The sequence below is a fragment of the Dasypus novemcinctus genome, chromosome 16 (assembly GCF_030445035.2).
Source record: "Dasypus novemcinctus isolate mDasNov1 chromosome 16, mDasNov1.1.hap2, whole genome shotgun sequence".
Taxonomy (NCBI): domain Eukaryota; kingdom Metazoa; phylum Chordata; class Mammalia; order Cingulata; family Dasypodidae; genus Dasypus; species Dasypus novemcinctus.
This window is the reverse complement of record NC_080688.1, coordinates 15,319,172-15,332,503: the sequence shown is the minus strand read 5'-3', so window position 1 is coordinate 15,332,503 and position 13,332 is coordinate 15,319,172.

The window sequence follows — 13,332 nt, the reverse complement described above, 5'->3', positions numbered from 1 at the left end:
TGAAGAATAGATGTGGAAACCCCCTGGTCTAGATTTTCAACTTCAAGAAGTCTTGTTCCTTGTCCTCTCCAAATTCAAGTTGTCAAATGATGTGTCTCCATTTTTGGTTTGGAAAGAAGGGACACCCCAGTCCTAGGGTTAAGGCAGTGGAGGAGGTGGGAGGGAGGCATAAGGAAAGAGAAAGATGACTCTGAGTATCTTGGAATACTTACAGGAGCTCCATAAAGTTCTTTCTTCTTTCTTTTTCCTCTTTAATTAAATTGTTTTTTTTTTCTTAAAAAGATACATAAATCACAAAAAAATATTACATTAAAAAATATAAGAGGTTCTCACATACCTCCTCCCACATCAACAACCTCCCTCATCATTGTGGCACATTCATTGCATTTGGTGACTCCATTTTGGAGCACTGCTGCACCGCATGGAGTGTAGTTTACATTGTAGTTTACACTCTCCCCTAGGTCATTCAGTGGGTTATGGCAGGATATATAATGTCCAGCATCTGTCCCTGCAATATCATTTAGGACAACTCCAAGTCCCTAAAATGCCCCACATCACATCTCTTCTTCCCTCTCCTTGGCCTCAGAAACTACTGTGACCACTTTCTCTAGATCAATGCTCCAATTTCTTCCATTACTAGTCGGAATAGTTCTGTAGCAGAATACCAGTAATTTCACTCCATATAGTTGTTGGGTTCTAACAGATGGGTTGTGTTTCTACTCCAAGAGGTGGGACTTAAGGGGTCCCTGAGGTCTGCCTGAGAGTTGCAGGGAAGGTCAGCAGACTCTGTCCTGCCCTGCATGTCCCCACTCCTACCCATTAATTATAGGCCCTTTCCTGCTCTGTCTCTGGATCATTCTAGCCTGGGCCAGTGGGGTCCATTAGGGAAGAGGGTCTAGATGGGGGAGGCTTGTATCCCGGGAACAGTGAGGCAGAACCCTGTAGTATGGTCCTTTTCCCCACTTGCCAGAACTACTCTTCCTTCTGACCCTCTACCTGGGCTGAGTGGGCCCTTACATGTGCAGTTTCTTTGTAAGACACTTTGCAGTGCTTTTTGAGACCTTCCTTCCCTCTGAGTATCCACATCCAAGGAACCAGTCTGATCAATTCTGGCCGCTGAGGGCATTTCTCACCAGCCTCCTGCTTTTTCTTGCCAAGACTCCCTCCCCCAACCTGGCCAGGAGGTGGTCTCTTCCCCTCCTCGACCTGCCTTTGGCAGCTCTCTATGAGTCCCTTGTATCCCTTGGCTACATCCATCACAATGGCTCCTAGTCCAAGTTGTGTTATGGCAGCCCCTTGCTTTAAGCCCCCTCCCTGTGCTCCTGGGGTATAGGAACTAAAGCATAGTGGTCTCAAAAGGAGAGACGTGCTGTTTCCATGGCTACACTAGAAACCTAAGGAATGTGGCAATGAAGAGTTTCAAGCAAACAGGATGAAGCTGTTAAAGGCTGAAAGAAATGATGAGGACATACACTTTGTAGGTAGATAGAACATTTACATTTTGTACCTTGAGATAAGAGTCTTTGAAATCCTTAGATCATGAATAATGCTAATAGTTACCTGCGGTTGCTGCTTGTTCTCCCATAGACTGAGGTATATACAGAGCCACATTGTAAACAATAAAGTTGTCTGATGAGTCTTTACTCACAGAACCCCCTGATCCCAGCTCTCTCTCTCTTTCTATTTGTTTCATTCTCCCTTTCTCTTTGTTTCATTCTGATGTGTACTATGGGTGAGAGGCTTTTTGTCTCTTCAGAGATAACCTTAACCTAAACTGTCTGTCCTAACTTGTGGGTGTGGAATGGTAAGAGGCTGCAGTCCTGCCCTTGGTGACCATGGCAACGACTCCAGTCCCAGGAAACAGTTTAACAATGCAAAGTCTATAAAGTTTAAATATTCAGGGAAAGTGCAAACCAAATGTGCTAAAAGCTTATCTAGAATGTATGAAGTCCATGCTAAAAGCTTACCTAGGATGTGGAAGTTATATGCTAATTCAAGCCTATTGAGAAGTGAAGCAAAAGGACCATTTGGCCTTTCCTCTCTGTACAAAAGGGACTCAAAAATCTTGTTTGGGGCTCAGGATTGAAACAGAAAGCTCCCGAGTCCGGCTGGCTGTCAATAAATCATTTTTCCTTTTCAAAATCATTCCTGAGTCCTGGCCTCTCTATACGCAAATAATTGAACCTCTCTCAAATTCTACAACAATTCCCAATATGCTTCAGGCCCAAATCTCCAACATCTGGTGCCCAGTATGGGTCCTGAAGAAATGTCTTCCAAAACAGTATCAGGAACCATGGAAAGGACTCCTCTGAGCATCGTGAATGATGTCCAAACAAGTTTGACTCGAGTCTTCTTGGTAAGTAACATTTCCGAGAATCATCAGGGTAATGGGTAATAAAACAGGACATGTGGAAGAATATTCACAAGTGTTAAAAACTTTGTTGAAAGCTACAGGGGTGCCTGTAAAAAATTCTAAGTTACTAGAATTGTTTGCTTTAATACAAAAGTATTGTTGCTGCTTTCAGTCGCAGGGGCATAATGTTTTAAATTTGAAACAGTGGAGATGCGCAATGAAAAGCTTTATGAAAAGCACATCAAAAAAAGGAATTCATTCCATTTTAGTATGGGCCTTATGCCACTAGATAGCAGCAGCTTTAGATCCTTTACAGTCTGAAGGAGAGAAAGATGAAATTACTATATTTTCTAAGCCCATAAGTAAATTTGAAATAAAAGAAAGTAAATTGGAAGAAGAACAGGAGCTTGAGGGGAATGGGGAACCATCAGGTTTTTTCTCTCATTCTGATACTAACCCTTTCCTCAACAAAAACTCAATGAAGTGTCCTAATGGAATATCTTCTATGTATCCAGTACAACCCTGTGCACCTACTGAATTACTTTGTGTTACTAAGCCTAAATTAGAAATTTTTTCAGATGTTGCTGATGCTTTGCCTTATGTTAATAAGATTGTTGTTCCTAATCCAACCCCACAAACACTCTTGATGCAATGTTTATTGCTATGCAATTATTATCTGCTTTCCGGGTAACATTACATGCGATACCAGCAGATACAAATAATGTACAAGTGCGGCGGCTTGCTCGGTCGGTAGAGGTGGGGTCTGGCTGCGGACGAGGGGTCGGTCCAGCTCTGGACGAGGGGTCGGTCCCGCTTGGGACGAAGGGTCGGTCCCACTTGGGACGAGGGGTCGGTCCGGCAGCAGACGAGTGATCGGTCTCACGAGGGGTTGCGCGGTTCGGCTGACGGGGTCGCCCGGCGAAGCCGGCGACGAAGGGGTCGCCCGGAAAAGCAGGCGACGAAGGGGTCGCCCGGAGAAGCAGGCGACGAACTGGGGACAAGGGAGGCCAGGCCCTTGTCGGGGGCTCTCAGGACTGGAGGGCGCACGGCAGAAGAACTACCGCGGAGACAAGGTAAACACGCAAGTCCACTTTATTGAGGGAGAGGCAACAGTTTTATAGGGGCTGGGGAAGGCTGATTGGTCGAAGCCACGCCCTGTTCTGATTGGTTGCCGGCAAAAGGTCAGTGGGCGGTACCGGACGGGGGAGCGGTGGTGATTAGGGATTGGCTGTTGCTGTTACTGGGGGAAGGGGCAGGGTTTAGGGATTGGTGGCTGCTGTTGCTGGGGTGGAGGGCAGACTTGAGTTTCCCGCCCACGCCTGGCTGTTGCTGCTGTTGGGGGAAGGGAAAAGGGTGGGCTGGATTTTTCCGCCCATGCCTGGCTGTTGCTGCTGTCGGGGGAGGGGAAAAGGGCAGACTGGATCTTTCCGCCCACGCCTGGCTGTTGTTGCTGTCGGGGGAGGGGAAAAGGGCATACTGGAATTTTCCGCCCTGCGCCTGCGCAGGGAGAAAGAAGAAGAAGGGTGCCGCCCCACAGGCATCGTGTGGTGCCATCCGGGAGGAGGGGCGGCCGCGGAAGCATGGCTGCCGAGAAGGGGAGACCCGAGGGCACTCTGCGCCCATGCCGAGCTTCCTTCAGGGGTGGCAGTGAGTCCGACCAGCCACCCTATTATGGGGGCAGCGGCTTGGCCTGCCGCAGCTGCTCCCCCGCCAGGCCAGCAAACCACACTTCAGCCCGAGGGGTGACCGCATACAAGGGGATGTTGAGTTTCATCCTGAGCCAATATCTTTTAAACTATTGAAAGATTTAAAACAGGCAAAAATCCTAAATAAAGTCCTTGTTAGTGAAATCAGGCTTGGGAGAAAACGCTCTGTTAAAGTGTTAACTAAGTAAGGAAACTATTCTGGCAGCAACTCTGCAAAGCCCCTGCTGTCTACATGATAATGTAGTTGTGGGCTAGTGGGGGTTAGCAGAACTAAACCACTGGAAAAGGAGAAAAACATGGCAACACTGGCGTTCTGTTTTGTTTCCATGCTAATTCTGATTAGGCCTATTTAACCAAATTAATAAAATTAGTACAAAATTTTTTTTATCAAGGTGTTAAAAGGAACTTTCAGTTTTAAATCAATAGTTTACTCCTGAACTTCAAGTCTCAGTGTAGTCTTAAAGAGTAGTAATTCAAAAAAATATGTGTTAACGGTATGTCTGAACTGCTAAATATGAGCTTAAGTACATTTATGCTGCTCGAGTTATCTTAACTGATTGCTGATAACTAATAAAAATGTTTCCAAGAACAAGCTTGCATGTTACAGGCAACATGGGTTCCAGAAGAAATCTTAAAAACAGTCAAATCTAAGATGTGAAATGATGGAGAACTTAAAAACAGCTATACCAAAAAAGTAAGAAAGTAAGAATTAGGAGTGAATTGTAAAGTGTATGTTTCTATTGGTATGTTGTAATTGTTTTGTGTTTGTCTGTTTGTTCAATGTCAGTGTATATTTTGATCCCTCCGGAAAGTGATATAAATTAAGAAATAAAAAATTTTAAAAAGAGCTCTATTCAAATGGCCAAATATTAAATAAGTGCTTATATTAATACATAAGTTTAAATGTTAATAAGATCTCTACAATGATAAAAACTGTAAGTCTTGATTAACAAAATTACTAGAAGTCTTTTCATAAAAAATAGTTCTTGCCTAGATTGAAATGAATAGTTTATTTTTCTTCACAGGGTGAAATGAAGGATGTAAAACTTAAATGAATATTAAAGAAGGTTAAAAATTTGTGGGAATGTTGACTGAAATTTAATACATTTTTTCCAAAAAGGTGTGTTTTGTCCTAAAATAGGATGGCTAATTTTCATAAACTCGTGGGACTTAAATGCATGTGGCAAGTTGTAGAAAGTATTGTGGTAACTTTAAGTCAGGGAATGTGTTCTCTGAAGGTAAAATTTGTCTTAAATTAATATAATTATAGTCTATATAGTTATAAATAATTATAAGAAGTTTAATGAAACATTGTTAAAATAAGGTATTTAACGGCTAATTCAAAAAGTCATTATTAAACAAAACCTGAATTGATAATAATAATAAAAGGTAATTTTATAACAGGAAAACTTGTCAGTGGCCAGCCTCTCTTGCCAACTTGCTTCTAAAAGACTGTTTCTGGTATTGCGTGCTTCTAAGTATTTAAAGTGAAGAAAAGTTAATTATTTTAACAAGCTTGTTTAGTGTTGATGATAATTATATGCTGTAAGAATTTTTCCTGGTAACTTATGTATGTGGGATGTATGGAATGTGTTTTTATTGTTAGGAAACAGGAAGTGATTTTGTCCAAAGATAAAATGATTGTTTACTGGGAAGGAGTAGAGTGTGGGACAAAACCTGAATGAATACTGAAAGTGTGGAAGGGTCATGGAAAAGAAATTTTTATTTCTTTTAAAATAAAAGAAAAAAGTTGAGTAAGATTTGATGGGTCTATCTATTAGGTTTTAAAAGCTTTAGTATCATATAGTATATTGACGCAAAGTTAAAATTTTGTTCTTTCTCAAAGTCTCTCAAGTCATTAGTCTGTTTTGGTAAATGCTTATGAACAGTTTTTATCCTGAATAATCAGTACACAAAGAAAGTCTGTTTTATCAAAATAGCCTCTTGTGCTTTAACTTCATCATTTTCTCGGTGTTCCAAGAAGAAAAGGCCTTATCTCTTTTAAAGGAACATAATGTTCAAACCTGCTTTCTCAAAGTCAAATCCTGAAAAGTAGCTTTTTATTTCAAACTTGTTACAAAAGATTTGTTCTTTTACCTTGAAAGAAAAATTAAAGTAATAAAATAGTTGAGTTCATATAATATATTATAAGTTGAATGGAAGGTGTTTAAAAGGGTTATAAAATTAACAGTATTTTTAACCCTTTGTTAATTAAAGTTGTATGAGTGAAAGGTTCATATGAATGCTTAAGAGTGTATACATTCACCAATATTTCAACATAATATTAAACAAAAGTACAATATGGTTAATTATGGTGTTAATTATTACAAAAAAGTGTATGTCACGGAAACAACCTCTTATCATAAATTAAAGTAACAACACTGTAGTATGCAGTAGTCCCAAATATTGCTAGTTTGTTGCAAAAAATTAATATCCAACTATGTCACTATCACTTTGTTTTAAAACATGCTAAGACTTTCTTTAGTATTTCCTTAGGCAAGTCAAGCCAGCCTACATTCTCCTACCTGTAGAAAAGTCAACAATGGACTTTTGCAGTGCCTCCCCAAGGCTGTGTGCATAGCCCAACCACCTGCCCTGGCCTGGTGGCAAAGAATCTGGCTGTGTAGAAGAAATCTGTGGCTAAAATGCTACTGATGACATTATGTTAACCAGTAATCCTTTTTTTCAGAATGAAAAGAAACATCAGAGACGATAGTATCTTATCTTTTTTTTTTAAGATTTATTTTATTTATTTCTCTCCCCTCCCCCCACCCCTGTTTTCTGTTCTCTGTGTCCATTTGCTACATGTTCTTTTTTTTTTGTCTGATTCTGTTGTTGTCAGCAGCATGGGAATCTGTGTTTCTTTTTGTTGCGTCATCTTCCTGCATCAACTCTCCGTGTGTATGGCATCATTCCTGGGCAGGCTGCACTTTCTTTTGCACTGGGCAGCTCTCTTTATGGGGCGCACTCCTTGTGTGTGGGGCTCCCCTACACATGGGACACCCCTGCATGGCAGGGCATTCCTTGCATGCATCAGCACTGTACATGGGCCAGGTCCACATGGGTCAAGGAGGCCCGGGGTTTGAACTGTGGACCTCCCATGTGGTAGATGAATGCCCTAACCACTGGGCCAAGTCTGCTTCCCAATAGTATCATATACTAAGAGCCTGAATTAGACAAACAATTGGGACAGGCTGCAAAGTCCCTGCTGCTCTATCAAATTCTTAAATGTTGTTTGGTTAGGTAAAACAAAACTATACTCTCTGCTGTAATTGATAAAGTACAATGTTTTCTCATGTTAATAGACTTTCTAATATTGTTAAAATACTAAAAATCTTTCATCCCTCATTTAGCTCAAATATTAAAACCATTGTATAAATTAATTGGGAAAGGTCCTTCATGGAAGTAGGAAAACCTCCATCAAGCTACTTTAAATGATAAGGAAAGGGAAGGAAATTGTGGACATTAACTTAGACTGTGAATTGCCTGTTGGAAGCACCAATATTGGATTTGGGTGGAGTTTGTGGCAAAGGCAAAATCATAAACAAATACCCCTTGGATTTTTTAAAAAACGTTTTCATTTATATATATATATTTATTTATTTTTAATACATTTTAAAAAATATTACATTCAAAAAATATGAAGTCTCCATGTACCCCCCACCCTCCTCACCCCACTACTCCCCACATAGAAACATTCTCCTTCATCATCATGATACATTCATTGCATTTGGTAAATACATCTCTGAGCTTTGCTGCACCTCATGGTCAATGGTCCACATCATAGCCCACACTCTCCCAAGTTCCATCCAGCCAGCCATCGGAGGACCTAAAATGTCCGGTAATTGTCCCTGCAGTACCACCCAGGACAGTTCCAAGCCCTGAAAACGCCTCCACATCTCATCTCTCCCTCCCATTCTGCATACCCAGTAGCCACCATGGCCACTTTTTCCACACCAATGCCACATTTCTTCTATTACTAACCACAATAGTTCATGAATAGAATATCAGTAAGTCCACTCTAATCCATATTCTATTCCTCAATCCTGTGGACCTAGGATTGTTTGTGTCCATTCCACATCTATGTCAAGAGGGGGCTTAGATTCCACATGGATGCTGGATGCAATCCTCCTGCTATCAGTTGTAGGCCCTCTTGGCTCCATGGTGTGGTGGTTGACATTCTTCAACTCCATGTTAGCTGAGTGGGGTAAGTCCCCTTGGATTTTAATCACAATTCTGGAAGGATGCCAAAAGCAAAATATAAAAACACAGTTGTGTGCAGCATAGGAGGCCCTGCTAAATGTGAAAGATTTAACCCTGATAGTATCTGGTCACTCTGAAGACTGCTATTCCTATCCAGGGGTGGAATGCAAATACCAAAAGCAAGACAGAAATGATGGACTATTGTAAATCACCCTCAGATCTATGAAAACACACCTGGGATATCTGCTAGTAGTAACAGGTGACTGTCTGTCATGTCCCTGCCCACCCCACTAATATCCCTTTTAGGACTGTTGATGCAGATACCTTTGTGAAGATCCAGGGCCCTACGACTGAAACCTGAGAAAAGGCAAAGTGGCTCCACTGAAAAGGTGAACATCATGAGTACCAAACCTTGTGGTGCCTGGCTCAGCAATTCTGGCTGCCTGTTACTCACCAACAGTGCATAGACACCCCCCATAAGTTCTTTTGTGCTTACTCCAATGACTGTAACGTCAGATTCCTCCTGCTCTTGAGAGGAATGAGTCCTCAGGTGTATACTACAAACCCTCTGGAGAGTAATACATCAAAAAACCACCTGAGCTGTATTCATTACTTTATTGAAACAAAAAGGGGGAAATGTGGAGATACGGCCAGAGGTTAAAATACTTCACTGAGACCTGTGGCAATTGCTGCCACACATCGCATTAACTTTACAAATCCTGGAACTTGAACTTGCAGCTTATGTTTGCCTATGGACTTTGGGCCTGTGTGCTTATTTCTTATGCTATTGTGGCAGGAACTGTTAACATTACAAATAAAATGGATACTGACCCCTTGGGCTAATGACATTCATAGTCATAACCTACAAAAGAATTTGTGGAAACTTTTTCTTGGAATTGCCCATACTTATGAATGGTTGGGAAATAAAGACAAGACAGGACAGCATTTGACCCTTAATTAAACATATCATCTTAAGGCCTGTGCTAGAGATCCATTTGTTTTCATAACTGGTAAGATAACTATTAAGAATGAGTCATTGTTTTATGAAAAGGGTACATTGTATACGTGTCTACCAGAAAGTGTGTTGCAGGATGGAGAAACAATAGCGATGGCCAGAAAAAGAAAAGGCATCTGGATACCTGTGAGAATGATGTGGATTTGGCAGTCGTCTCCTGAAAGGCAGTTATTGCTACATATGGCACAAGAATTCTTGAAACAGACTGGCTGTTTTATTGGACTGGTATTAAAAGCATTTTGGGACTAACTGGAATCATTACAGCTGCTCCTACTGCTGCAGTAGCTTTACGTGAAACAGTACAACCCAACAATATATATATGATTGGCATAAAAATGCTAGTGATTTGTGGCATAGTCAAGAGCATATAGATGAGTAGTTAAGTAACTGAGTTAATGATTTGGAATCAGCTGTGTTACATATTGGAGATCAATTGTATAATTTATATTTGTTAAGGGGGTCAAGATGTGATTAGAATGAAAGTAATTTCTGTATAACTCCACTTGTATATAATTCATCAGATATAGAATGGAAAAAATTAAGACTCATTTGCTAGGCCAAAAAAGTAATATCTCGCTGGAAATAATTGAATGACAAAGAAAAATATTAGAAAGGCCTCATAATCAAATTCATGTAGCCAATGATAAGGATATTTTTTCAGACTTGATTTCACATATTACAAAGTTTAATCCAATTGATTGGTGGAAATCACAGCATTTTCTGTCGTCAGCTTTCGGAATAGGGCTAATCATATTTGTTCTGTTGCTCATGATTTTTGCCTGTGCTGGACAGTGCTTTAGAAGAAAATTGCAAAGCATAACAGCCATGGGACACACGAATAATTTGGTGCTAACAAAAGCACTTCAATAACTTCCTCTAGTTGAAGAGCTTGGCTGGTAGTTAATGATGGGTAAGACCCTCAAGAAGAGGGCAACCTAAGACAGGCATGGTCACCTCAACTAAAACAAAAATGGGGAAATGTTGGAAACTAAGGCATAGTGGTCTCACAAGGAGAGACGTGCTGTGTCCATGGTTACGCTAGCACCCTAAGGAATGTGGCAATTAAGAGTTTTGAGCAAACAGGATGAAGCTGTTAAAGGCTGAAAGAAAAGATGAGGACATACAATTTGTAGGTAGATAGAACATTTACACTTTGTACCTTGAGGTAAGATTCTTTGAAATCCTTAGATCATGAATAATGCTAATCGTTAACTGCATGTTGCTGCTTGTTCTCACGTAGACTGAGGTATATATAAAGCCTCTTGTAAACAATAAAATTTTATGATGAGTCTTTACTCACAGAACCCCCTGATCCCAGGTTTCTCTCTCTTTCTTTTTCTTTGTTTCATTCTCTTTGTTTCATTCCCAATATCCTGCAGGCCCAAATCTGCAACACTGAGAGCCTTTTCCCTCCGTCTTCCAAAGGCTCTATTTTTAACTGATTGTACATTCCTCTGTTCTGCTCACCTCACCTGGGATCTGTTTGTTTTGAAGGCATTTATTTCCTCATCTTCCTCTCTAGGATGCCTAGCATAGTGGTGCTTAACGAGTGCTTGACCAAAGAATGCACCAATGAGGTTTTGGGGCTGCACCATGCACACCAGTGAGGCTGAGTCCTAACATGATACCCCCAAGGGGATGGCTGACCCAGCCTCCACTGCTCCTAAGTCATGGCCACCAGCCTATTCTCCCCTCCATATCTACTAAGACATGGTTCCCCTCAAAGGGATCCCACTTCCCTCCTGTATCCTGTGCTTCGGTCTGTCTAGGAGGGACAGTTCTCCATCTGGTCCTCAACTGGGGTGTGAGCTGGCACTTTCTGTCTTTCGACTCCCCTGGGCATTTCTGTACTGAGCATTCTTTTCTACCCTCTGGGACAGGAAACCCCTGCCTTGCTTTCCTCCCTCTAATTCTATTCTGGGCCCTGTCCTTTCCCTTTGTAGAGGTTGATGTTCCTCCCTCTTATCAAGGTATGTGTTGGGGGTTGCCGCCCAGAGGTGATGGGGTCCAGGCATATGGGCTGGCCTGGAGATAAGAGGGATTGTCATGGGTTAAATCATGTCTCGTAATCTGGTCATCACTTGCAGAACTGGACTATGGTGAGGGCCATCATCTATGCTTAGTGGTGGTGCTCCAGGACATGCTCACAGTTGTGGCAAGTGTGCCATGCTAATGAGGGCTGTGAATGTTGGGATGGGAGTGGGACATGTGGGAATCTCCTGTATTTTTGGTGTAACATTTATATAATGTAAGCGTCTTTTAAAAAAATTTTAAAAACTATATTTAAAAAAATAGTCATGGCAATTATCAATCAATCGATCAAAAGGCACCACAAACACAATTGTGTCCCCTAAAAAGATATTCAACTCCTAAACTCAGGTCTTGGCGTGTCACCTTATTTGGATAAAGGGTCTTTGGACATGTGTTTAGTTTAGATGAGACCAAACTGGCTTCAGGTAAAATCTAGTACCATATGACTGGTGTGCTTATAAGGGGAGGAAATTTAGATACAGTGTCAGCTGGAGGGGAGAAGGCCATGGAACAACAGAAGGTGCAGCTGGAAACTGTGGACCACCACAGAGTACTGGTAAAACACTGGATGCTAAGCAAAGCATGAGAAAGACTCATCTACAGGTTTCAGAGAGACCTTGGTTTTGGACTTTTGGCCTACAGAATGATGGGACAATACATTTCTGTTGCTTTAAGCCATAATATTTTATTGCAGCATCTCTAGGAAATTAGGAGAGGCATGGAGCTTGATGGGAATAGGAAGTGGAGGTTGGCAATGGGAAGTCAATGTGTCTGCTCTTGGCACATCAGCTACATTTCCTGAAACCCAGAGTCATGAAGGGTTGCCTCAGTGATCAATGCACATCAGGGATGTCATGTCACGGTCCTGTTTCAGGGTGCCTTTTTAATCCCCTCCCAAAGTGGGATTAGAGGCCCAACTCCACCACCCCTCAAATGTAAATATGGAATAATTGATGGACTTGATGGTAACACATTATAATGAGTATAAGAAGCTCTGTTTCTTTATGGATGTGATTCTGGCTGAAACAAGTAGTCTAGGAAGGTTAATGTTAGTTGGAGGACAGCTGGAAGACAATATAGGGATGTACAACAATTATTTTGGTGCTAATGGGGATTGTGATTAATAATATAAATACAGGAATGTTCTACTACAGTGTGTTAAGAATGTGCTGATATATAGGAAAATACAACTAATGTGATTTATAGACAGTAGTTAACAACAACTTTGTAATTTTTGTTGCAAAAGCAATTAAGTTCTATATTAATGTTAAGGTAAGAAGAATATGTGTTTTTGGTTTGTGAGATATGAATATGATCCAGCATTTTCCCCTTCCTCTAAGGCTTTTAAGGATGATGATGGGGTGTGGGGGTTGCTGCATCACAGATCTTGGTCTTCTAATCGGTGCCTCTCTTGCTCCCCTTATTTTTTCAAGAATGGGACTAATGCCTCCAGGACCTCATCGCCAGAGAGGAGGGGAACAACTACCACTCCTGTCCAGATACCTTCCTGCCAGGTTGCCTCAGGCCAGGAGGTCAATATTCTCTTCGGAGACAAGATGTGTTCCCTTGGACTCTAGAAGGGGCAGCAGAGGGAGTTTCCTGAAGATAATGCCTGGGGCGTTTCTACCCTCAGAAAAAGGACCCAGATGGGTCTGCAGGAAGAAGGGAGGGAGGAAGAGTGGGGATCTGACCCAAATTCTTCCCTGTCTCTCCATGTTAGCAACCTGCTCATTCTCCGATGTCATCCTTGGAGCAGCTTGAAGGACGAATTAATGCAAGGGACACACTGGAGGAGTCCTCATGTTTGGACTGAGGAGGCTACTCCATCCTTCTCGAACCCTCCCTCTACCCTCTCTCATTCCTTCATGCCACAGTTAAGGACTGACTGAACAAATCCTAAGAACCAGGCTCTGTGGTACCTTGATTGCCTCTAGGAGCAAAGTCTAATAGAATGGAAGGAAGGAAGGGTGGAGAGAAGGAAGGAAGGGAGGGAAGAAAGGAGGGAGTGGGAAGGAGGAGGGGAA